Here is a 26118-nt window from a genome sequence, read left to right on the forward strand (position 1 = left end):
AGGCTAGAAGAGAATGATGAGATAATACTGTACCCTGCAAAGCTCTCATTTATGAATGAAGAGGAAATAAAGACCCTCCATATCAAACAGAAATTGAAAGAATTTGTCACCACTCTTCCAGCATTACAAAAGATGCTTAAGGATGTGTTACACACAGAAACATGGTTATCACTCTGACAGAATGTGAAGGCAGAAAATCTCCCAGTAGAAGTAAAAAGGAAATTTAATGTAAACAATAGGGGCCGGCGCCACGGCTCACTAGGCTAATCCTCCACCTTGCGGCGCCAGCACACTGGGTTCTAGTCCCAGTCGGGGCGCCGGATTCTGTCCCGGTTGCCCCTCTTCCAGGCCAGCTCTCTGCTGTGGCCAGGGAGTGCAGTGGAGGATGGCCCAGGTCCTTGGTCCCTGCACCCGCATGGGAGACCAGGAGAAGCACCTGGCTCCTGGCTTTGGATCAGCGCGGTGCGCCGGCCACGGCGGCCACTGGAGGGTGAACCAACAGCAAAGGAAGACCTTTCTCTCTGTCTCTGTCTCTGTCTCTGTCTCTCTCTCTCTCTCACTCTCCACTCTGCCTGTCAAAAAATTTTTAAAAAAAGTAAACAATAGGAATATTTATGGAAAAATGGAAGGGCCAAGTTGTTATTTATCAATAGTCATCTTGAATGTAAATGGCCTCAACTCTCCAGTTAAAAGATACAGATTGGTTGAATGGGACTAAAAAACAAAACCACCTATTTGCTGCCTACAAGAAACACATCTCACTAACAAAGATGCATGCAGACTGAAAGTGAAAGGATGGAAAAAGATATTTCATGCCAACAGAAACCAAAAAAGAGCTGTTGTAGCCATCCTAATATCAGACAAAATGGACTTTAACACAGAAACTGTTAAAGGGAGACAAAGAAGGGCACTATGTAATGATTAAGGGACCATTTCAACAGGAAGATGTAACTATTATAAACAATTAGGCACCTAATTACAGGGCACTTGCCTATTTACAAGAAATGTTAAGGGATCTAAAGGGAGATATAGACACAAATACAATAGTAAGCAATGGAAAGATCAACCAGACAGAAAATCAGCAAGGAAACAGCAGAATTAATTGACACTATAGATCAAATAGACCTAACAGGTATCTACAGTACTTTTCATCCCACAGTTGCAGAATACACATTTTTCTCACCACTGCATGGAATTTTCTCTAAGATTGACCACATGCTAGGCCATAAAGCAAGTCTCATCAAATTCAAAAAAATCAAAATCATATCGTGCATCTTCTCAGACCACAATGCAATGAAGTTGGAAATCAGCAACTCAGGAATTTCTAGAACATGTACAAACACAAGGAGACTGAACAACATGCTCCTGAATGAACAGTGGGTCATAGAATAAATCAAAAGAGAAATCAAAACATTTCTGGAAACAAATGAAGACAACAATAAAACATCAAAACTTAAGGGATACAGTAAAAGCAGTATTAACAGGAAAGTTTATAGCAATTTGTGTCTACATCAAGAAATTGAAAAGGTACCAAATAAATGAGCAATGAATGTATCTCAAGGATTTAGAAAAACAAAATCAAACCAAACCCAGAACTAGTAGGAGAAAAAGAAATAATTAAAATTAGAGAAGAAATCAACAAAATTGAAACCAATAAAACAATACAAAAGATCTGCAAAATGACGACTGATTTTTTGAAAAAATAAGCAAAATTGATAAAGCATTGGCCCAACTAACCAAAAGGAAAAAAAGAGGGAGAAGACCCAAATCAATAAAATTATAGCTGAAAAGAAAATGTAACAAAAATAAAAAGAATTATCAGGAATTACTACAAAGAGCTGTATGACAACAAATCAGGAAACCTAGAAGAAATGGATAGATTCCTAGACACACACAACCTACCTATATTGAGCCATGAAGACATCAAAAACCTAAACAGACCAATAACCAAGATGGAGATAGAATCAGTAATAAAGTCCTTCCCAACAAAGAAAAACCCAGGACTGGATGGCTTCACTGCTGAATTCTACCAGACATTTAAAGAAGACCTAACTGCAATTCTTTTCCAGTTATTCATAATTCAAAAGGAGGGAATCCTCGTAAAATCCTTCTAGGAAGCCAGTATCATCTTAATTCCTAAATCTGAAAAAGATACAACAGAAAAAGAGAACCTTAGACCAATTTCCCTGATGAATATAGATGAAAAAATCCTCAACAAAAATACTAGGCAATCAAATCTAACAACACATCAGAAAGATCATTCACCTAGACCAAGTGGGATTTATCCCTGGTATGGAAGGTGGGTTCAACATTTGCAAATCAATCAATGTGATACATCACATTAACAAACTGAAGAACAAAAACCATATGATTATATCAACAGATGCAGGGAAAGCATTTGATAAAATACAACATCCCTTCATGATGAAAACTTTAAGCAAACTGGGTTTAGAAGGAACATTCCTCAACACAACCAAGGCAATTTATGACAAATCCATGGCCAGCATCCTATTGAACGTGGAAAAGCTGGAAGCATTCCTACTAACATCAGGAACTAAACAAGTATGCCCACTCTTACTACTGCTATTCAATATAGTACTGGAAGTTTTAGCCAGAGCCTTTAGGCAAGAAAAAGAAATCAAAGGGATACAAATTGGAAAGGAGGAAGTCAAATTATCCCTATTTGCAGATGACATTATTCTATATACGGGGGATCTAAGAGACTCCACTAAGAGACTACTGGAACTCATAAAAGAGTTTGATAAAGTGGCAGGATATAAAATTAATACACATGGGGCCGGCACCGTGGCTCACTTGGCTAATCCTTCTCCTGTGGTGCCGGCATCCCATATGGGCACCGGGTTCTAGTTCCAGTTGCTCCTCTTCCAGGCCAGCTCTCTGCTGTGGCCCAGGAGGGCAGTGGAGGATGGCCCAAGTGCTTGGGCCTTGCACCCGCATGGGAAACCAGGAAAAAGCACCTGGCTCCTGGCTTCGGATCGGCGTAGCGCCAGCCGTAGTGGCTATTTGGGGGGTGAACCAACGGAAGGAAGACCTTTCTCTCTGTCTCTCTCTCTCAATGTCTATAACTCTACCTGTCAAATAATAAATACATTAAAAAAATTAACACACAAAAATCAAAAGTCTTTGTATACACAGACAATGCCAAGGCTGAGCAAAAACTTGTAAGACCACACCAATTCACAGTAGCTACAAAAAAAATTAAATACCTTGAAATAAATTTAACAAAGGAGGTGAAAGTTCTATGCTGAAAGTCAAAAATATTAAAGAAACAGAAGACACACAAATACTGAAAAATCTTCCATGTTTATGGATTTGAAGAACCAATATTACCACAATGTCCATACCACTAAAAGTAATCTACAGAATGGAAAGATATAAAAAAAATGATGCTGGAATTCATATGGAAACACAAGAGACCCCGAATAGCTAAAGCAATCTTAAACAATAAAAACAAAGCTGGAAACATCACAACATCAGGTTTCAAGGCATACTACAGGGTAGCTATTATCAAAACAGCCTGGTACTGGTACAAAAACAGATGGATAGGCTAATGGAACAGTACAGAAACTCCAAAAAATCAATCTATGCATCTACCACCAACTTATCTTTGACCAAGCAGATAAAATCAATCCCTGGAGCAAGGACAGTCTCTTCAACAAATGGTGCTGGGAAAACTGGATCTCCACATGCAGAAGTATGAAGCAAGACTCTTCTCTTACACCTTACAAGGAAATCCACTTGAAGTGGATCAAAGACCTAAATCTATGACGTGATACCATCAAATTATTAGAGAACATTGGGAAAACCCTGCAAGATATTGGCATAGGCAAAGAGTTCTTGGAAAAGACCCCAGAGGCACAGACAATCAAAGCCTGTGGGATTACATCAAGCTGAGAAGTTTCTGTACTGCAAAAGACACACTCAGGAAAGTGAAGAGGCAACTGACAGAATGGGAGAAATTATTTGTAAACTATATAATAAAGGATTAATAACCAGAATCTTTAAAGAGCTCAAGAAACTCAACAACAAAACAATCTAGCTAGAAATGGGCAAAGGACTTCAATAGGCATTTTTCTAAAGAAGAAATCCAAATGACCAACAGACACACGAAAAAATGTTCAGGATCACTAGCCATCAGGGAAATGCAAATCAAAACCACAATGAGGTTCTACCCCACCCCCCAACAAAGAACAAATGCTGGTAAGGATATGGGGGAAAAGGTACCCTAATCCACTGTTGGTGGGAAGGTAAACTGGTACAGCCACTATGGAAGACAGTATGGAGATACCTCAGAACTCTGAATATTGATCTACCATATGACCTAGCCATCCCACGCCTCAGAATTTACCTAATGGAAATGAAATCAGCATATGAAAGAGTTACCTGTACCCCCATGTTTATTGCAGTTCAATTCACAATAGTTAAGATATGGAATCAACCCAGATGCCCGTCAACTGAAGACTAGATAAAGAAATTATGAGATATGTATACCATGGAATATTAAACAGCATTTAAAAAGACAAATGGGGGCCAGCGCTGTGGCTCACTAGGTTAATCCTCCGCCTGCGGTGCCGGCATCCCATACGGGTGCCGGTTCTAGTCCTGGTTGCGCCTCTTCCAGTCCAGCTCTCTACTGTGGCCCGGGAGGGCAGTGGAGGGTGGCCCAAGTGTTTGGGCCCCTGCACCTGCATGGGAGACCAGGAAGAAGCACCTGGATTCTGATCGGCGTAGCGCCAGCCATAGCAGCCATTTGGGGAGTGAACCAATGGAAAGACCTTTCTGTCTGCCTCTCTCTGTCTATAACTATACCTGTCAATAATAATAATAAAAAAAAGACAAATGAAATCCTGTTATTTGCAACAAAATGGATGCAACTGGAAAACATTATACTTAGTGAAATAAGCCAGTTCCTAAAATATCATATATTCTCCATGATCTGTGAAAACAGAGTACCTAAAAGGTAATCTATGGAAGTGAAAATGACACTTTGAGATGCAATAGCTTTAAACAGCCCTTATCAGACCTTTTGAGAAACAGTTTTTTAAATTTTTTCATACTATTTGTTGAACTCTGTACTTAGTGTAGGGTTAATCTAATGTGTATAAAGTTAACTGAAAATATATCTTAGTAAAAATTAATGACAATAGAAGGAGGAGGAAGAAGGGTTGGGAGGGAAGGTGGGAGGGAAGGTAGTATGGAAAGAATCATTATGTCCCTAAATTTGTATTTATGAAATGCATGACGTTTGTATACCTCAAATAAAAAGTTTTTGAGGGGAAAAAAAGGAACTTAATTGAGGAAAAGTCTTTCAAAACTATCAACACAAGAGGAAGCAAGGCCAAAAAAGCTATTCTGTTATCAGAAAGAATTAATACAGCATATTTTGAGAAGGGAGAAATTAGAGGATGGAAGAGAGATAGATACATGATATGCAAGCAGAGATGTTAGAAGGAGCATGACTCTCTGCTTTACATTTTTATTTTCATTTTCTAAAAATGTTCACTTTTATTGATTTTCATCTACTTGAAATGTGAACAGAGAGGGGAATTGGTCATTCATGCATCCACTGGTTCACTCCTCAAATGTCTGCTACAGCCAATGTGGGCCAGGCAGCAGCCAAGAGCCAGGAACTCAATCTGGGTCCATCTGGGTGGCAGTGATCCACACACAAGCTATTATAGCTTGTCTCCTAGGATACATTAGCAGAAAGCAGAGTAGCCAAGACCCAATATGGAATGTGGGTGCCCCAAGCAGTGGCTTAACTTGTTGTATCACAACGCATGCCCATTCTATTTTATTTGAAAGGTAGAAAGACACAGACACAGAGAGAGCGTACATCTGTTGGTTCATTCCCCAAAATGAGTGAAAGAGCCAGGGCTAGGCCAGGCTGAAGCCAGGATCTTTGAACTCCATTTGAGTTTCCCATGTAGGTGGTGGGGACCCAAGTACTTGAGCCATCATCAGATGCACGTAGGATATGCATTAGCAGGAAGCTAGATTACAAGCAGGGTAAGCAGGACCTCAGACTCAATCCTGGCTCTCTGAAATGTGGGCAACCCACATGGCAACCTGTCTGCAGTGCCAAATGCACACCCCAGGAACAGGATTCTTGAAGAGTTAACATTAATTTTTCTTTTTGGGGGGTTATCAGTGGAGCCCAGCAGCATGGAGGTGATGAAGTGTCTGGTACGAGTTACTTAGGACTGAGAACTGACCAAAGGGTCATGACAGTGGGTAAGAAATCAGAATTCTAAGGCTGTTGGTACAAGTGTTGAAGGAAAAACTCTTGGGTTCCAGCCTGAGTCACAAGACAAGAGAAGCCAGGAGATTTACCAAGAGCAATATTCTGGGTGAAAATGACATCCAAAGTTTGGCAATGTTTAACAGCTGACAGGGTAATTTCCACTAATACCTGATGTCTACATAATATTCATGGTTTATAAGTTAACTTGACATTACACACCTCATTTCTCAATAAACCCCACGATTCAGTTAGGGTGAGTATCATTATCTCCACACTCCAGATGAAAAAAACTAAGGTTCAGAGGAGTAAAGAGACAAGCTCTTCTTGCTAAGCGGGAGAATGAGGCCTCCAAATGAACATTTTTGACTCCTGGCCCAGGGTTCATTCCATTATACCACAACTCCAGAATACTGGAAATATTATTAAGGGGAAGATGGGTTTGGGCAAGACTTAACTCAAAGGCCAATGTCAGTAATGTGAAGCCCATGACCTGAGTTGAAGGTGGTAGAAGTGGACAACCTGGAGGTGAATAAAATAAGAAATGATGACAGCTCAACACTGGAATGTAAGTAACCATGAAGAAAGGAGATTATGCCAGTCCTGACAAGGATGAGAAAATTAGGTTCACAGGGAGAAAGACAAAAATTACAAGGAGTGCAATATATAGGTAGGGAATGCAGGGCTATTTCTTCATTGTCTACAAGGGTTTGAAAGATTTAAGACAGCTAAATGAAAATGAAAAATGAAAAAAATGAAAGCCAAAGGAGAGTGGATATTTGGCCTAGCAGTTAAGGTGCCACTTGCAACACCTGCATTCCATTCCAGAGTACTTAGATTTGGGTCTAAGTACTTAGATTTGAATCTCAATTATGCTTCCAATTATGGCTTTATGTTTATGTCCACCCTGGCAGACAGCAGGTGATGGCTCAAGTACGTGGTTCCCTGCCACCCATGTGGGAAACCCAGATTGAAATCCTGGTCCTTGGCTTCAGTCTAACCCAGTCCCAGCCACTGAGAGCATTGGGGTAGTGAACCAGCAGATGGGAGTTATCTGTCTCTCAAATTAATAATTAATTTAATTAAACATTTCCCTCTTCCAGTCCAGCTCTCTACTATGGCCTGGGAAGGCAGTGGAGGATGGCGCAAGTGCTTGGGTCCTACACCCGCAAGGGAGACCAGGAGGAAGCACCTGGCTCCTGGCTTCGGATCGGTGCAGCATGTCGGCCATAGCTGCCATTTGAGGGGTGAACCAATGGAAGGAAGATCTTTCTCCCTGTCTCTCCGTCTCTCTGTCTTTCTCACTGTCTAACTCTTCCTGTCAAAAAAAAAAAAAAATCTAAAAAGCAAGCCAAAGGAGCTGGGCAGAGAAGCTCTAACCTCAGATATCAATGACCACAGCAGCAGGATGAGGGAGAACAGAGGTGGAGAAGGGGTGGGCAGATACTAGTGTTGGAGAAGGGCTAGAACATTCCCAAGGTTTCAGTCCTAGTTCTAACATTCTAACTGCAATATTACTTGAAGGATGTGAAAACCGATGACAGCTTCAGGGGAGACAATGTATGGGAAAGTACCTGATGCTGCCTGCCAACTGTATGTGCTCAAGTGCCTTGGATTGGAACTGAAGTTGTGTCACAGAGACCCTGGGAAATTTCCTCCTCACTTTGACCTTTGTCTTTCAGCCAAATATTTACTATATGCTATTACAGGCAATGTATTTGAGGTGATCTAACAATGAATCAGACATTGATACTGTTTTTACCTCTGGACGTACCTGATACAGATTACAGTGTAATCTTGTGTGAATACTCACTGGCTCAGCAAACAGGTACCGAGCATCCACTCCGTGTCAGGCATCCGTGAGAGGTACACTCCCAGGGTGTACACTAGCAGGAACTGGAATTGCAGCCAGGCACAAACCCTAGGCACTCTGATATGGAATGTGGGCCTCCCATGTGGCATCTTAACTGCTGCCAAGTGACCCTTGTTGGGTTCCTGGAAAGCCTCCAGAGTGGGGCTGATTGGCCAGGTAACTCCCATTATGTGATTAGAAGGTTCAAACTCTCAGACACACCCCTGAACTTTGAGGAGAAAAGGGCTAAAAGTTGGGCTGATCACTAATGGCCTATGATTTAATTAACCTTGCCTATATAATGAAGCCTTCATAAAAACCCAACAGGATAGGGTTTGGATGAACTTCCAGATAGTTTAACATGTGGAGTTTCCTGGAAGGTGGTGTGTATGAAAGCTCTGTGTCCTTTCCATATATTTTGTTCTATGTACCTCTTCCATCTGGCTGTTATTCTTTAAAAAAAAAAAAAAAAAAAAACTATTAACCTGCTATGAACTCTGCTATGCTATGGACTATGAACCACTCTAGCAAATTAATCACAATCAAGAAGGGGTTCATGGGAACCCTCAATTTACACTGGGTATATGTCACAGCCTACTCTTACTTAGCACCTGGCACCTGGAGAGTGTGTGTGTGTGTGTATGTGTGGAAGGGGACAGCATGTGGCACTGAGACCTCAGCCTGGGGCATCTGATATAATCTCCAGGTAGACATATTCAGAATTGAGCTAAATTATAGAACACTCAGTTATTATCCACTGGAGAACTGGTTGTTATTGGGGTCCCCACACATTTTGGTGACAAGAGATGAAGCATTCTGTATGGAAAGTGCCAATAAGAAAAATACTTTGTAGGGGTACTGATGGGGGGACATGATAAGGAATCAAGGAATACTTCCTGGAGGTGCTGGCATTTGAGCCCATGGCAAAACAACACCATAAACCAAGGCCCGAAGGCAAAAAAAGCATAGGGTGCATGGGGAACAAAGAAGCCTCTTTGGGTGGGATGTACATTTGATAGTGGGAACTGGTTGAAAGTCAGGCAGGAAAGGTAAAGCAAGCAAAAAAGGGCAAAAAGAAAAGAAACCTTAATTTTTTTAATATATACCATTTCCCAGGCACTGTGTTAGACACTCTGCACTATTTTAACTTAATAAAGTTACCTGCCCCCCAAACACCCAAAGTTTATAGACAACAAACTAAAGTTAGAAAAGATTAAACCCAAGAGTGGGTCATGGTGTGGGGAGCAACTCGGACTAGACTAAGTTACTGGAATTAAGACTTATTCTATGCATCTGCTCTCCCACAATATGGCGCTGGGAGAGAAGTAAACAACTTTTACACAGCTGCCTCCAGTTTGACCAATAACCTGCAGGAGCTGATCCTGCTCCTGATTGGAGGAGAGCAGCGTGCTCGGCGTGTGGGCAGCAGAGTTGGGATTGGTGGAAGAGGACTATAAAGGAGGAGAGAGACAACATGCACCAGGAACATCTATCTGAAGGAACACCTGAGCAGCCCCTGAGAGAGCCGGCCGGTGGTGTGCCGCTCCCCCGCGGTAGTGGGGAAAGTGGCAGGGGGAGCCGCCCTTCCACGGAGGTGGAAGGATCGGCAGCCAACCCGGGAAGGACCAGCAGCAAACCCGGGAAGGGCCAAGCAGACAAAAGAACAGCGCAGGGTTTAGTGTCGTTCCTCCGTGAAGAGGGGGAGCGACACATGGATGTTAGGATAAGGAGGCCAGAGTTTAGGCAGAAGTCATCAAAGGTGTTAAACACAGGAAGGCCATGGGCAGAACTGTGTTGTCCTGGGATTAACCTGGTACACAGTATGGACAGTGGCTCCAGGAGCAGGGGAGCAACAAAAGACAATGTAGATATCAAACTTACCACTCAGAATGAAACTTTTTGCTTCTTTCATATTCCCAGGCCCCACGGTATGTAATTAATAGGCTATGCAATCTGAAGTTCAAACACAGCACCTGCTCAAGCTAGTCCAACTTCTCTAGTGCCTAGGGCTAACTCTAAGAGACTCAGGGCTGTTCTTTCTAACCTGCCCAAAGAAATCTGGGCATTTTTAGCCTTTTCAGATTGTAGAGAAAAGTATGAAGAAGGAATACCTTACCCAGCACTCCAACATTAAAAAGCTGTATTTGGGGGCCAGCACTACGGTGCAGGCTAAGCCACCTCTTGGGAGGCTGGCATCATATGGGTGGCAGTTCAAGTTCCAGCTGCTCCACTTCTGACCCAGCTTCCTGCTAATGTGCTTAGGAAGGCAAATGAAATTGGCCCAATTGCTTGGGTCCATACCACCCAGGAGGGATACCCAGATGGAGTTCCCAGCTCCTGGCTTCAGCCTGGCCGGGCCCTAGCCATTGCAGACATTTGGGAAGTAAACCAGCAGATTAAAGATCTTTTTATCTCTCTGTAACTCTACAATTTAAATAAATAAATAAATATTTAAAAAGATGTACTTGGGGGCCAGCACTGTGGCACAGCTGCAATGTCAGCATCCCATATGTGCGCCAGTTCGAGTCTTGGATGCTCTACTTCCAATCCAGCTCTCTGCTATGGCCTTGGAAAGCAGTAGGAGATGGCCCAAGTCTTGGGTCCCTGCACCTGCGTGGGAGACCTGGAAGAAGCTCCTGGCTCCTGGCTTTGGACTGGACCAGCTCTGGATGTTACAGCCATTTGGGGAGTGAACCGGCAGATGGAAGACCTCTCTCTCTGTCTCTGGCTCTCTGTGACTCTGCCTTTAAAATATAAATAAATAAAGATTTAAAAAAAAAAAAGTTGTACTTGTTTTTGTTTTTGTGGGGAGCAATCCGGACTAGACTAAGTTACTCGAATTAAGACTTATTCTATGCATCTGCTCTCCCACAATATGGCGCTGGGAGAGAAGTAAACAGCTTCCGCACAGCTGCCTCCAGTTCAACCAATTAACTGTAGGACTTGCTCCTGATTGGAGAGCAGCGTACTTGGCGAGTGGGCAGCCGAGTTGGGATTGGCGGAGGAGGACTATAAAGGAGGAGAGAAACGGCATGCACCGGGAACATCTATGGGGAACATCTAAGGGGAACCCGTGCAGCCCCCGAGAAAAGCCGGCCGGCGGTGTGCCGCTCCCCTGCGGAAGTGGGGAATGCGGCCAGGGGGAACTGCCCTTCCACGAAGGTGGAAGGGATAGTAGCCAACCCGGGAAGAACCAGCAGCAAACCCGGGGAGGGCCGAGCAGACGAAAGAACAGCGCAGGGTCCTGTGTCGTTCCCCCACGAAGAGGGGGAGCGACAGTTTTAATAAAATAAAAAACTGCATTATAACAATATGATGGGATACTATTCACTGATTGAAAGGAATGGATTATTAATTTATATAACATACAACTATGCTGAGTGAAAGAAGCCAGACAGATTAATGGACCCACTCTGCGAGTTTACTTATACAAAACTGAATACAAGCTAATTTATACTGACAGAAAACAGATTAGTGGGTGCTTGGTTTGGGCGATTACAAGAGAACAGCAGGCACTACTGGAGGAGTGGATACCAGTACATTCATTATCTTGATTATGGAGATGACTTCACAGGTGTGTGCATTTTGTCAAAACTCATCAAACTGTACAGCTTAAAGCTGAGGAAAGCATAATGGCACTGCACATCTTAAACAAGGCTCCTCTTTGGTTTGTTAAACCAGTCATCCTCTTGGACAGACTTTATACAAATTATTTAAACCCTGTTTAATATGCACCAATATATAATACATATATTTTAAGCTACATTCATCATTAATATATTATATATTACATGTTAATATATTAATTGCTATATTAATGTTCCTGATACCAATACTAATAGTGGTAGCAGAGAAATAATCATCAAAATAAAAAGCCTTAGTTTCCTTCTCTGTACAAATGGAGGACATTTTTCTGCTTAGCTCAGACTGTAATGAGCAATGAACAAAATCAGGTATTTGAAAGCTTTATTTTTTTACATACAAGATGATAATCATAACTGCTATCACAAGTGTCTACGTCTCATTTCCACAAGCCAAGCTCATGATCCACTTCAAGTAAGGACCAAGTGACTTTTCTTTGTTTTAAGTCAGAAAGATCTTACTGTTAGCTCCATTAACTCCCTCCTATTTGATATGACCTGAAGACTCTTTCCATTGGGACAAATCTTTTTGACAAAAGATAGGAGATGGATGGGTGCATATGTTCCATGTAAATTCACAGAAGAGGGCTGCATTTTTAAAAATAAAAATACTACCAACAAATCCTTCATGCTTTAGTTATGTTTTTTCATTTTATAAGTTTTTTTTTTTTTCTGGAAGTCTAGTCTTGGTCCTATTTTTGCAAGGCCACAAGTGAAGCAAAAAAAGACCAATAAATGTATCGATAATCTAATCCAGCACTATGGGAAAAGGACTCTCAGTATCTTTGAAGGCTACCAATGGAGAAGCAGCAGTGAGAGCAACTGGGCCTGCATGAGGGACACATGGATTCATCCAGAAAATTCCAATTAATGCCTGGGATTTTTTACAGACTCTTATGGTCAGTGCTACTGCGTGGACTACAACAAAAAGTTCTAACAATGCCATATTCCAAGTGGGTGAAGTCAGTCAGATACCTTTCAGTGAAAGTCACTTCATTTTGGAACCAGTCACTTTAAATCTTGCAGTAAGAGATCATCCCAGAATCTTGGTGACGTAAGACTTATTTCTCCCATGACACTCATCAAGGGTCAGCTGCAGCTGATGTTGTTCCCCATCTTCCCTCCAGGGTTCTGGCAGAAGTAGCAGCCCCTTGCTAGAAATTCACATTGATCCATGGCATCGTCAGAACACCATACTTGGCCGGCGCCGCGGCTCACTAGGCTAATCCTCCGCCTTGCGGCGCTGGCACACCGGGTTCTAGTCCCGGTTGCCCCTCTTCCAGGCCAGCTCTCTGCTGTGGCCCGGGAAGGCAGTGGAGGATGGCCCAAGTCCTTGGGCCCTGCACCCCATGGGAGACCAGGATAAGTACCTGGCTCCCGCCATTGGATTAGCGCGGTGCGCCGGACGCAGCGCGCCGGCTGCGGCGGCCATTGGAGGGTGAACCAACGGCAAAAGGAAGACCTTTCTCTCTGTCTCTCTCACTATCCACTTTGCCTGTCAAAAAAAAAAAAAAAAAAACAAAAAAAAAAACAAAAAACCACCATACTGACCCATGGCATTGGCAGGCACGGGCCTGAGAGTTTGGCTGCAGGCTCACAGAACACAGAAGGATTTAAAAGTTTAAGCCAAGTGTAAAAATCTGTTGAAAAAGTACATCCTAACCTCTTTGACCAAGAATGCTCGCAACACCTGGAAGGCCAAAACACAATGGCACAGTGCATAGTGAGGGTTCCCCTGGCCTGAAGCAAACTTTTTTTTTTTAGAAAGCTTTTATTTAATAAATATAAATGTCATAGGTACAGCTTTTGGAATACAGAGGTTCTTCCCCCTATACTCACCCTCCCACCCCTACTCCTGTCCCACCTCCTAGTACCTCTGCCATCCCACTCTTCATTAAGATTCATTTTTAATTATCTTTATATACAGAATATCAACTCTATACTAGGCAAAGATTTCAACAGTTTGTACCCACACAGACGCACTAAGTATAAAGTACTGTTTGAAGACAAGTTTTACCGTTAATTCTCATAGTACAACTCACTAAGGACAGAGGTCCTAATGTGGAGCAAGTGCACAGTGACTCCTGTCAAGTCCACCCTTCCCCCAGGGTATGCCATCCTGCACTGTGAAGGCCCTGTGTGCTCATAGCTGTCCCCTCTCCCAACAACCACATGTCCAGGTTCTACTTCCAGTTCCTGTAAGCCTAAGGGTGCACACACCAAGAGATGCATCCACAAGTGGGTGCAGACCCTGGAAAGGGCCTGGAAGCTGGCCTGGGATTGTCCAGGCAGAAGATTCCGGAGTCCTGGATACATGAACCCTAGTCTGGAAAGTGGTAGGGTGTGGGGACACAAGAAGCCAGAGAAACAACAGATCAGAGTCCAAGCCAGGGTCTGAGGGCAGCATATGGGGCAGTAATGTGTAGCTTTGACAGGAAAATAAAAAGGAGCGGTGAAGGAAACACATGGAAATCTGTCATTTCCCACCTGCATTTCATGGGTCCCAAAACAAGTCACACGGCAAAGCCCGATGTCAATGGAGCAGCAGTGTCATCCTTTGTAAGGGGACCCACATCATAGGGAGGCACCAGCAGTGTCCTCACCAGGGACAGAATCTTTCCTTAGACAGCAGGACTAAGGGTGAAGGAGGGAGACCCAAGTCCAAGTATTGAAAATAGAAGTTAACAGCTCACAACTGGTTGATTTCGAAATGGGGTGAAGTGATCCAGTGCCTTGCACCTAGCACACACTCAGTGAAGGGTGGGAGAACTGGACAGAAATATGTCAAGTGGAAAATGTCCCCACAACCCCAGAATGCTCTGTGGGAAAAGGACAATATAACTAACTTGGCAAGAGGGGAAAGCCTTGAGTCTCCTGGGAAACATTCTGGCTCAAACTAATACTGTGTTGCTTGAGGCAACCAATTTGTGCAAACAAACCAATTCTGAGGAGGAGGAGGTAGAGGCCACTCGTGGAAGTAAACCTGGCAGTTGCTCCCTCCCTCAACTGAGTCCTTCTCCCTCCTACCTCTTTTCAGAAAAGCTTTCCTTCCTGATTCCAATTGTGCAGCAACACGCCATAGACACAAGTGGCTTCGCAAAGCATGCTGCGGACAATCCAGCTTCAGTCAAAGACTAGGAGAAACCGCCTTTACAAAAACTGGTCATGGGCAAGAAACCAAACTTTCCCTCATTAAATTTAGCTGTTTTTCTATGATTAAAAAGATTTTTTTTCACACTCACTAAGTCTTGGGTTTTTAAAATACGAGGAATTCTAAAAAGTCCCCTATATTGCTATTATGATAAAAGTTACTCCCTACCATGTTTCAGGAACATTACATTCTGGCTCACTTAGCCCTCAGAACAAACCTGAATACTCGTTGTTGTTGTTGTTATTGTTATTGTTATTATTTCCATTTGACAGTTGAGGAAGCTGAAGGCCACTCAAGTTAGATGACTTGCCTTCTAACTACAGAGCGGGAAAAGTCATACAGCTGGAGTTTAACCCTCATCTGCTAACCAGCTTTCCATTAGGGTATGTCTATATCCTAGAAGGAATAAGCAACTAGCATCATGCCAGCAGAAAAGTTAAAACACAAGCATTTAGCTCTTTTACAAAGAAAATACCAGAATATTTGAAAAGACTGGCCCTTCCTGAGGCAAATGTGCCAGTTCCCACACATCAAGCAAATAGGTCAACCCTGAAAGAAACACTTACCTCATAAATGTTTTATAATAGTTCCACTAACACTTTTAATTTCATTTCTAAATGGAAATATTTTTTCCTGATTTTTTAACTTATGAGTATTATAAATAATTCAGGTCCTATAAAAATGAGTGCAGTAAGGAACAAGTCCTATATTCTTATCATAACCATTAATAGCAGTTGTTTAGGATATATCCTATCAAATTTGTTTCCACATATTTATAAATATAGTATCATCACATACACATATACATGCAATGTAGTAAAACTAAACACAGGACATTATATAACAAAATTGTCAACGCATTTTATTCTGTAATCTGGCTTTTCAATTACCAATATAATTGTATACTTTCCATGACTACACAGCATCTCATTGTTTGAATACAATTTATTTGATATTTTGTTGGGTATTTAAGCTTTATTTTCTTTAGCTAATATAAATAGTCTCACATTACACACAAAGGTGCATGTATAATTATTTCCTTGGGATAAGATAAACTAATAAGGAGTGCTACTTTTTTTAAAAGATTTATTCATTTATTTGAAAGTCAGGGTTACAGAGAGAGAGAGAGAAAGAGAGAGAAAGAGGTCTTCCATAGGATAGTTCACTCCCCAATTGGCTGCAACGGCTGGAGCTATGCCGATCTGAAGCCAGGAGCCAGGAAAGTCTTCCGGGTTTCCCGTGCGGGTACAGGGGCCTAAGAACTTGGGCCATCTTCTACTGCTTTCCCAGGCCACAACAGAGAGCTGGACTGGAAGAGGAGCAGCCAGGACTTGAACCAGCATCCGTATGGGAATGCCGGCACTGCAAGGGGTGGCTTTACCTGCTAGGCCACAGCACTGGCCCCAAGGGTACTACATTTAAACTGATACTGAGAACCAAAATGCCCTCTGGAAAGGTCCTTCCAAACCTGCATGTCAAGTCCCATCTCTCCACTCCTAACACTGGATATTATCAATCACTTAAACTTTACCAAGCCAATAAACAGTTAATGTTACCACCTAATTTTGGGGATATGTATTATTTTCATATCACTTCTTCGTAATTTTTTCTTTTGTGAACTGATATAGTTCTCTTTAAATTGTCATGTAAGCCACAAGGAGTCCAACAGGATAAACTAGCCCATAGGTGTGCTACCAAGTCATTCAGCAGAAAGCAGGTACAAAGGCTGGTATAAAGATTTATTAAGCACAAACAATTATTTTCTCCTTATTACACTGTGGGAAGTAGGCTATAAACAGAGTGTCAGATACAAAATTCAGTTTCTATAGCAAGTGGCACTGCTTATAAATAATGGCTCCAGCATTACTATATTGGATGAAATATACAAGGTCAATCTGGCTACCCTGGGCAGAGAAGGGAGGGAACTTCCAAGTCATACTTACATAGTATAATGGGTTGAATTCTGTCCTTCCACCTTGTCTGCCCCATCACCACCAAATTCATGTGTTGAAGTCCTAACCCCCAGTAATTCAGAATGTGAAGATAAGGTCTTTAAAAAGGAAATTAAGTTAAATGAAGGCACCACAGTGGGCTCTAATACACTTTGTCCTTATAAGAAGGTGACTTTGGGACACAGACACACACAGAAGATCTTGGGGAGACTGGACATCTGCAAGCCAAGGAGAGAGGCCTCAGAAGATACCAATTTTTATAGCACCTTGATCTGAGACATACAGGTGTAGAATTGTGAGAAAGCACACTCCTGGTGTTTTCTACTTTCACAATAGCAAAGACCAATTAGCACGCTTGGTCCTGCTCCTGGAAAAAGCAGACATCTTGTTGATGTTTATAAGCCATGTTTATAACACTCATGCACATTCCCAGACCCACTACGAGGTGGTGACAGGAATCTGTTCCTGAGTCTCTGAGCAGATGTGCTCAATGGAAGTGATCTATGGAAGACAGCTGCTCAGCCTCCAGGACTTTCTATGCTCCATTTTCTCACTTGACCCCAGGGTAACTCATTCTCTCCTTCAAAGCAAGTTCGAAAAATTAACTCATTTTTTTTTCCAGGGGGGAAACCTATATTAACATAACAGTAACAAGGAGCTTTTCTAAAACCTGAGTAACTTGAGAATGGAAGAAAGAGATGCCCCTGAGGTGGAGTCAGGAGGGTGAGAATGGATCTCTAACGTAAACAACTCAGCACATCTTCAGGAAGAAGATAGACTATGGTCACTTCAAAGAAGACCCCAAAGAGAATTCCAAAGATCCAGACCCTGCCCCACAGGACTTCAGACCAGAGAAAGAGATTTATGACCTAAAACACATCTAAAACACATTAACTTGAGAGTCCAGATACTTTCTATGACCACATCTCATTACTGTGTCAAGCTTGCTATTAAAAAAATAGTATTACCTTTGATCCAAGGTCTTCCGTCTGTAATGGCTCTACTGCCTTTAACTTTTTGCATGAGTGAACTGAAGCCTTTAAGAAATCAGCCCATTGTTTAATTCAGGAAAAAAAGCACACATACACAAAAAAAATGAAATGAAAAATAACCAGCTGTGCCTGACCAATCTCTGAGGCTTTTAAATGACTCTCAGAATGGGTGGGGGACAATGACCTACAAGGCCAAACTTTGTTCCTAATATGCTCTAGTCCTTGGCTTTCTTACTGGTAACATGAAAATTCTACAACACACTCAATCTCTTAAATTTGTTTCAACCTTTATTTTTTAAGATTTGTTTTATTAGAAAGGAAGAGACAGAAGGAGAAATCTTCCACCCACTGAGTCACTCCCAAATGGCCCCAATGGCCGGGGCTAAGCCAGGACCCAGAAGCTTCATCTGGGTCTCCCAAGTGAGTGCAGGGACACAAGTATTCAGGCCATCTTCTGCTGCTTTCCTAGGTGCAAGAGCAGGAAGCTGAATCAGAAGTGGAGCAGCCAAGACTCAGACTTGATCCATATAGGATGCCAGCACTGCAGGTGGTGGCCTAACCTGCTATGCCATAATACTGGCCCCACTTCTTCTACCTTTAAAGGTCTGTGATGTTTACAGAAACCGAATACTCAGTGTAACTCTAAAAACCAAATAATAAGCCATTATTTCCAGAGGCTCTGGGGCCTCTGGAGCAACATTAAATAATAAGAAAAATTACACTTTGTGCCATCACCACAACTACAGTGTGTTACTGGAACATCTGGTTTCTGCTGGTGACCAAGTGGGAAGAACTGCTAATCCTATGTGGTTTGTTGTCTATATCTATAATTGAGATAAATATTTATTTCACTACCTTCCTAGAGGTTAGAGACAACCAAGATGTCAATCATCCAAGTTCATGGGCCCTCTGGACTCTAAATGGTTTCTAATATCTAAGTTTTGGTCACCTCTTTAGAACTGAAACAGAATAAAACAAAAAGCCCATAGCATCTTAAGTGCCTTCCTGTAGAATTGGGAGCAGAGGCCCAGGCTTTCCAGAGAGTCCAGGCTTTCTAGAGGGCCAAGCCACAGGAAGGGCAGAGCTATACAATACTGACAAGTGTAGGTATCAATCTTAATTTTGTCACTCAATTAATACGTGACTCTGGACACTGGTGTCCATGATGGTTCACTTCATGGTGTCAACTTCACTGGATGATGAAATACCTAGAAAAGCATTATTTTGGGAATATCTTTGAGGGTGTTTCCAAAAGACAGTATAATTGGACCGGGAGGGAAGAGGACCTGGCCTCAATGTGAACAGCACCAGCAAGAGGCTGGGGTCTGAAGAGGCTGAAAACTGAAAGTAGATCTCTATCATCTCCATCTCCATCTCTCTCCCCACCCTCCACCTCCTCTCTCCTCGAGATGGAGTATACTCAACTCCTACCTCAGTTGCTAACCTGTGGACTCCAAGACTTAACAGCAGCAGTCCCAGTGGCTGGTCCTCAGGTTTCCGATCTCAAATTGGGAGTTACAATCTCTGTTTCCCTGGTTTGGAGACCCTCGGAGTTGGCCTGAGCCATGCTGCCAGCATCCCACAGACTTCTCCACTTCCATAATCACATGAGCTAATTCCCCCAGAAAATCCCCCTTTATATAACTATACACATATTCTACCACTGCTGTCTCTATAGAGAACCCTGATGGACACAAAGCCCTCACTGAGGAAGGAAGATCCTAAACATTGAGAAGAATGTCACAGAAAATAATCCTTGCAGGGCATTACAGTTGTCACTTCCCCTTCAGGAGCACTACATTAGCAATTTTGAAAGAGTCTTGCTAAGTCTCTGGTTGGGGACCCTAGATTTTTAATTAAGCTATTTCAAAACACCTAGTATAGACCACCTGTTTGGAATACAGCATCTCGTTCCATGCCACTCCTTATCAGAACTGGCTCACTATAGATGGTTCAGCAGCCACAAGAATCTACCTCACTATCATGCAAAAGCTTTTTCCCAACATACTCTGCACTCTGAAGTGAATAAACATGGATAGGAAATATGGTTGTTTTCGTCAAAGAATGTATGACTATAGGACTGTGAGAAACCCAAACTTAGAGAGCATCTCCCTACTGCACTCATATATATCCATATACATTAGTTTTTCAAAAAATGCCTATAGAGTATAATGAAATGCAAGTAAATGAATGGACACTACTGGATTATAGCCTAAAGTATGATAACATAAAGGAAAAAATTCTTTCCATACTAGGCACATCTGCTTGTTCTCTTGTAATTCTTCCCAGTCATGAAATTATACTTCCATTAACAAACATACTCAAGCCTAGGCAGCTGGGAAGATGAGCCTTCCCTCTAAATCAGCATAATTCATTTTATCCATGAGGATCCATGTGTAATTTCAATGTGCCAGGCAGTGACCTGGGGACCTAAGATATATATAGTTCCTTCCCTCAGTCTAATGGTGAACTCCTACACAAATAAATGCCATTCAGTGGAGTAAATGCATAAGTGAGGTTTTGTATATTGCTCTTGGAAAATGTTGAGAAAGCAGCACCAAGCATGCAGAAGACTCCTTTATGTCTCCTTCCCAAAACTCACTGACTTACAAACACTAGTTTTTCACACATGGTGGGGCGGGGGGGCCTGCAGACACTTGGGTTGAATTCCAGCTCTGCCCTTTTTAAGTCATTTGATTCTGAACAAATGATTTAACCTCTTTAGCTGTTATTTCTACATTTATAAAATGGGACAGTACTAGGTACATTTTTAAGATTGCAAAGATTAAGTGAGATAATGCATATATAAAATATAGGGCAAATTTCAGGCATATAGGAATATTCTATGAATAGAAAGAATTTTATTATTATATATGAAATCCTGTTCAATGGCAAAATGTCTATTTGTAGATAACCAGTTCCTCATGAGAAGATATCACCTGACTTTCTCTTCTTTATATTCTCAGTGACCAATAAATGAGAGGAATTCAATAGGGGCCGGCACTGTGGTGCAGCGGGTTAAAGCCCTGGCCTAAAGCACCAGCATCCCATATGGGTGCCGGTTCTAGTCCCCACTGCTCCTCTTCTAATCCAGTTCTCTGCTGTGGCCTGGAAAAGCAGAAGATGGCTCAAGTCCTTAGGCCCCTGTACCCGCGTGGGAGACCTGGAGGAGGCTCCTGGCTCCTGGCTTCGGATCGGCGCAGCTCCGGCCATCGCGGCCATCTGGGGAGTGAACCAGTGGATGGAAGACCTCTCTCTCTCTGTCTCTACCTCTCTCTGTAACTCTGTCTTTCAAATAAATAAAAATAAATCTTTTTTTTTAAAGGAACTCAATAAACATCTGTGTTTCTGAGAAATTTTTTAATCTATCCAGCGAGACTTTCTTTTTTTCTTGTTAAAGATTAACTTATTTACTTATTTGAAAGGTAGAGTTACAGAGGGGGAGAGGCAGAGGCAGAGGCAAATAACTTTAGTCTTCCATCTGCTGGTTCATTCCCCAAATGGCTGCAGCCACCAGGGCTGGGCCAGACTGAAGCCAGGAAACAAGAGCTTCATCTGGGTCTCCCACATGGGTGCAGGGGCCCAAAAACTTGGGCCATCGCTGCTGCTTTACCAGGGGCATTAACAGGGAGCTGGATCCAAAGTGGAGCAGCCGGGACTCATATTGGTGTCTAAATAGGATGCTGGCACTGCAGGCAGTGGCTTAATCTGCTACACCACAGCACCAGCCCCCAGAGAAACTTTCAAAAAAAGCAGTCTTAACAGTTTTTTGTTTGCTTGTGTAATGCAGATTAAAATCTGAAATGTACAGCCTATGGATATAAAAATATAGAACAGAAATGAGGCCAAATTTGTAACTGTTAATGAAAGGAAAAAGGAAGCAATTTGTTTAAAAAAAATGTTCTGGGGACAGCAATGACGCTCAAGAGGATCCCACCACCCATGTGGGAGACCTGAATGGAGTTCCTAGCTCCCAACTTTGTTCTACCCCAGTCCTAGCTGCTGTTGGCATTTGGAGAATGAACAAGCAAACTGGAATTCTCTGTCTCTCAAATAAAAAAGTTAATTTGTTTTTGTTCTCCAAGCAAAATATGTTCATGGCAAAAAAAAAAAAATCATAGAATACAGATGTGCTTTAAGAACAACAAAAGTCCCCTCTAATTCCATCAGGCATATGCTGATTACTATTTACCTGTGACTCTGACCCAGCTGCAGTAGGATCAGAACAAAGCAGGCAACAGAGAAACACCCTAAATCCTGCAGACAGACGTAAGCCCCAGTGATGTTCTCATCCCACCCCTAACAAGTAACAAGAGAGCTTTTCTGAACATATAAAAAGTTGTCACAAAACTGGAGGCCTCTGGTCTTTGACTCTCCACCCCAGAGAAACACTTGTTTCTGAGGGGAAAAAAAAAAAAAGCATGAGTGCAAAATCTATGGAGAGATCCTACTGCTCTGACAGAATTCCACTGTGACTAGTTAAATGCAAATATATCAAGAACATCTGGTCTAAATTTGTTTTAAAGCTAACAAGGGTCTAAATACAAAGAAAGTCTGGAGAAATGTAATCCTGGGTCTGCCGAATCTATAATTAAAAAATATTTTTTAAAGGTCAAGAAGTTTAACAGATCATGAGACAAAGAGGGTCTAACCTTACAAAGCTAACTCATCCAGGCAAGCTCACCAAAACATTTCTTTCTGGTTTCTCTGGTTTTCCAGCACTTTAGCAGTGGCAGTATTTCTGAGTCACATTTGCCAACTTACACGTGCTTGGGGTTTCCTTGTACACTGCGATCTGACTAGGAAGGCAGTATAGGTTAATGCAAAGTTACGTCTATAGGAATGTGTAAAATTTATGTATGCATTCTTATAAGTAATATATATCCCATACACATATAAACATAGATTATACACATACATGTATAATTCCAGGACTTTTTGAAGTCATTAATATAATAAGCTAATACATGTTACAAATCTCCAACAGACAGGGACCAAACACATTGGTCCCTAGCCTCCTGGTTTTTCTTGGGTTGCAGCATGGGACACAGGCTGGGAAACACAGGATTCCTAAACCCAAATGGGATACAAGTGTCTCGGGGGCAGATGAGTCTTGTCACCTGCCATCTCTCACCATCCATTCCAAGATCCACTCAGCAGTTATTAAACACCTGCCATACGCGTCCTCCAGCTTCACATGCCTCAGCTGGCATACATGAGTGTCTGAGTATTCTTTTCTTTATGACTTATGTATCTATTTATTTATTGGAAAAGTAGAGGTTACAGAAAGAGATCTTCCATTTGCTGGTTCACTCCTCAAATGGCTGGAACGGTCAGAGCCGGGCCAGTCCGAAGCAAGGCGCTTCTTGTGGGTCTCCCATGAAGGTGTAGGGAGCCAAGGACTTGGGTCATCTGCTGCTGCTTTCCCAGGTGCATTACCAGGTAGCTAGGTCAGAAGTGCAGCAGCCAGGAATTGAACTGGTGGCCATACGGGATGCCAGCGTCACAGGCAGCAGCTCTACCTGCTTCGCCACAGCTCCTTCCCTGGGTCTGAGTATTCTAATCCCATATTCAAATCTGTGCTTCTCCTGTGTGCTCATTGCTGAGCAGCAGCTTGTGCTCCTAGAAACACTTGTGTGTTTTCTCTGCAAAGATGGAGGCTTGTTTTTAATTCCCCTGACACTCTGACTGCTGAAGACAACACAGCAAAGGGGTCCCTGTGACTATGGGGGTGAGGGGGAAGCAAGTGCTGTTTGGGATCAGCCCACTCCCAGTTCTTCTGTTGCTCTCGAGAGCTGAACACCGCAGCAAACATCACTGCAGCGCTCCAGCTCTGCCCCACCCAGAGATTTGAGCAAGGTGAGGAGATGGGCTTGCCTGCCTCTTCCTAATTATCCCCTTGGCGAGAAAATGAGGAGGAAGTGCAGGCTGATCACAGAGTCTTTCCCTCCATGATTATGCCAGGACTAGGACTACACATGGGGCCGTCAAACCCAGCTGAAGAACTCCGCACACAGTGAGCACCTGGAGGGGTATGTGGCTCAGCCAAGGGAAACAGTCTGAACCTGGAGCACCATAATGCCTCTCTGTACCAAGAGGTGAAGCACAGAGCACCCGTCCCAGCCACCACCCCCACACACTGTCCTGACAGGGCACTGCTGATGGGGGCTGCAACTCCTCATGTGCTGTTACTCTTCACTGCCCTTCATAAGGCTAAGGGGCATGGTACTACAGGTGGGGATTGGGGCGTGAGGGGACATGAAATCAATGATAAGAGTCTCCCCAAGACAGTTCCTCACAAGGACCCCCAAATCCTCAGCATGGAAACAAATCACCCCAAACTCACCATAGTGCCTCTCTGTATTCACCACTGCTTGTGCTGAGAAGTGCAAAGCACTCCTCGCATCTCATCCCAGTGGCACACAGTTTACAACCCGCTTTGGAGTAACAACGAGTAGGCCATAATTATCTTTGTTTCCCAGGTCAAAGGGCAACAAGGCACAGAGAGTTAAATTAGAAATTTTCAAAAAAAAAAAATCCCTATGCACTCTGCACAACACAAAACACCTTTTCACATTCACCCCACACCCTGCCTGGACAGAGACTCTGCCACATTCCAAGGTGAGGAAGGCAAGCTCTAGCAGATGCCTTCTCTGAGACAGGGACAGGTGAGAATCTGCTCCAGAGCCAGGCTGGTTCCAGTCACCCGGATGGAGCCATCCAGCCTAAGCAGGGCTCTCTCAGAGACCAGCACTGCCACACACCTGGTGGCAGACAGGCTGGGGCTTCCCATGGCTCAACTGAAAGCATGCTTACATTCTCCTCTGCTATGACAGATGGATAAATGCCACAGTTTCTAATATGCTCACTCTCCTAAACCTCCCTTTTCCTTCTCCTCCTCCTCTCCTGGGACCCAGGGTGAGTTAAAGGTTTTTCAAAATCAGAACTCCACCCTGCTTGCTGCTGGTCCAGTTGCTACGTAGTGGAGAGGAGGCTCCCTCCTGCAAGTTCTGGGAGGTTCTTGGGCTCGACTGGGGCAGGATCTCCAGGACTCCTAGTCACCAGCTTCAAGACCTTGCTGGCTGAGCAGAGCCACCACCAATACCATGTTTGGCTGTCTGGTGGTAGTGAGGCTGGTACAAACAGTTGCACAGCAAGTAGCAGAGGATAAATTTGTTTTTGACCTAATTATGAAAATATGCACCATGTTGTAGTTTTTATGCTTGGAACAATCCCATTTCCTGAGGGAATGGGAGGATCTGTCTACTTTTCCTATCCTGATTCAAGTGGAATACCAGTATGGTAATTCCTAGGATTTGTCACAAATGGGAAACCAAACGCCATCTTCAAAATTTCAGGTCTTAAATCTGGAGAAGGAAGCCAACACCCCATGGGAGCCATGAATATTGTCCAGACTCCATCTGTTGCTCAGATTGGAATTTCAGTGGAACTGCTGGACAGTCTGGCTCAGCAGACTCCAGCAGGCAATGCTGCTGTATCCTCGGTTGACTCATTCACACAGTTCAAACAAAAAATGTTGGACAACTTCTGCAATTTTGCTTCATCATTTGCTGTCTCTCAGGTCCAGATGACACCAAATCCATCTGAAATGTTCATTCCAGCAAATGCAGATCTGAATGGTATGAGAACTTTCAAAGGAAACTAACACAGAAACATAATTTGAATGAAATACTATGTGATGGATCCTGAAATTTGTCATGTTTTGAAGATGACTCCATTTGAAAGCATGAAACCATAAGAATCATGAAGACTAAGTTTAAAACTGTTTAGTGACTGTGAAGCTTAATTAAAATCTTTGTAAGAAATTAAAAACATTTAAACATAAGAATACCTTCATCCAAAAAAAAAAAGAACTCCACCCTGACTGCACAGGTCAAAGTATTCAGGAAGAGCTTTTTTGGGGTTCCCACAGCTCAGACTGCCTCCTGACACTGTCCCCATGGCCAGAGAACTGCTCCCCAAGGATTCACCTCACTGCCTTCCACTTCCCAGGGTGCTGGAGGTTCACTGCTCATCACTGAGTCCAGGCCTGAGGGAATGGATAGGGATTAAGGACAAGAAGGGACACTGCTCCACTGTAAGCAGACAACATCATCTCCCAACTCCTGTGCCAACCTGGGCCCTGGTGTAATTTCTAAAGAAAAAGGTGGGGTGGGTGTCCACCCTGGTGGTTGGAATGTCTACAACCCATCTCAGCTATGCTACCAATCTTTTTTTTTTTTTTTTTTTTGGACAGGCAGAGTGGAC

The 26118-nt window shown here is 42.9% G+C and overlaps 1 protein-coding gene and 1 pseudogene across 4 annotated transcripts in view; one reads left to right on the forward strand and one right to left on the reverse strand.

Annotated features, from left to right (window-relative positions):
* Positions 1-26118, reverse strand: part of STON2 (stonin 2) — a 190950-nt gene that overhangs the window by 79518 nt on the left and 85314 nt on the right. The window lies entirely within an intron of this gene.
* On the forward strand, positions 24957-25560 carry LOC103351695 (protein Hikeshi pseudogene; annotated as a pseudogene).

Source organism: Oryctolagus cuniculus, chromosome 20 (genome assembly GCF_964237555.1).
Source record: "Oryctolagus cuniculus chromosome 20, mOryCun1.1, whole genome shotgun sequence".
Lineage (NCBI taxonomy): Eukaryota > Metazoa > Chordata > Mammalia > Lagomorpha > Leporidae > Oryctolagus > Oryctolagus cuniculus.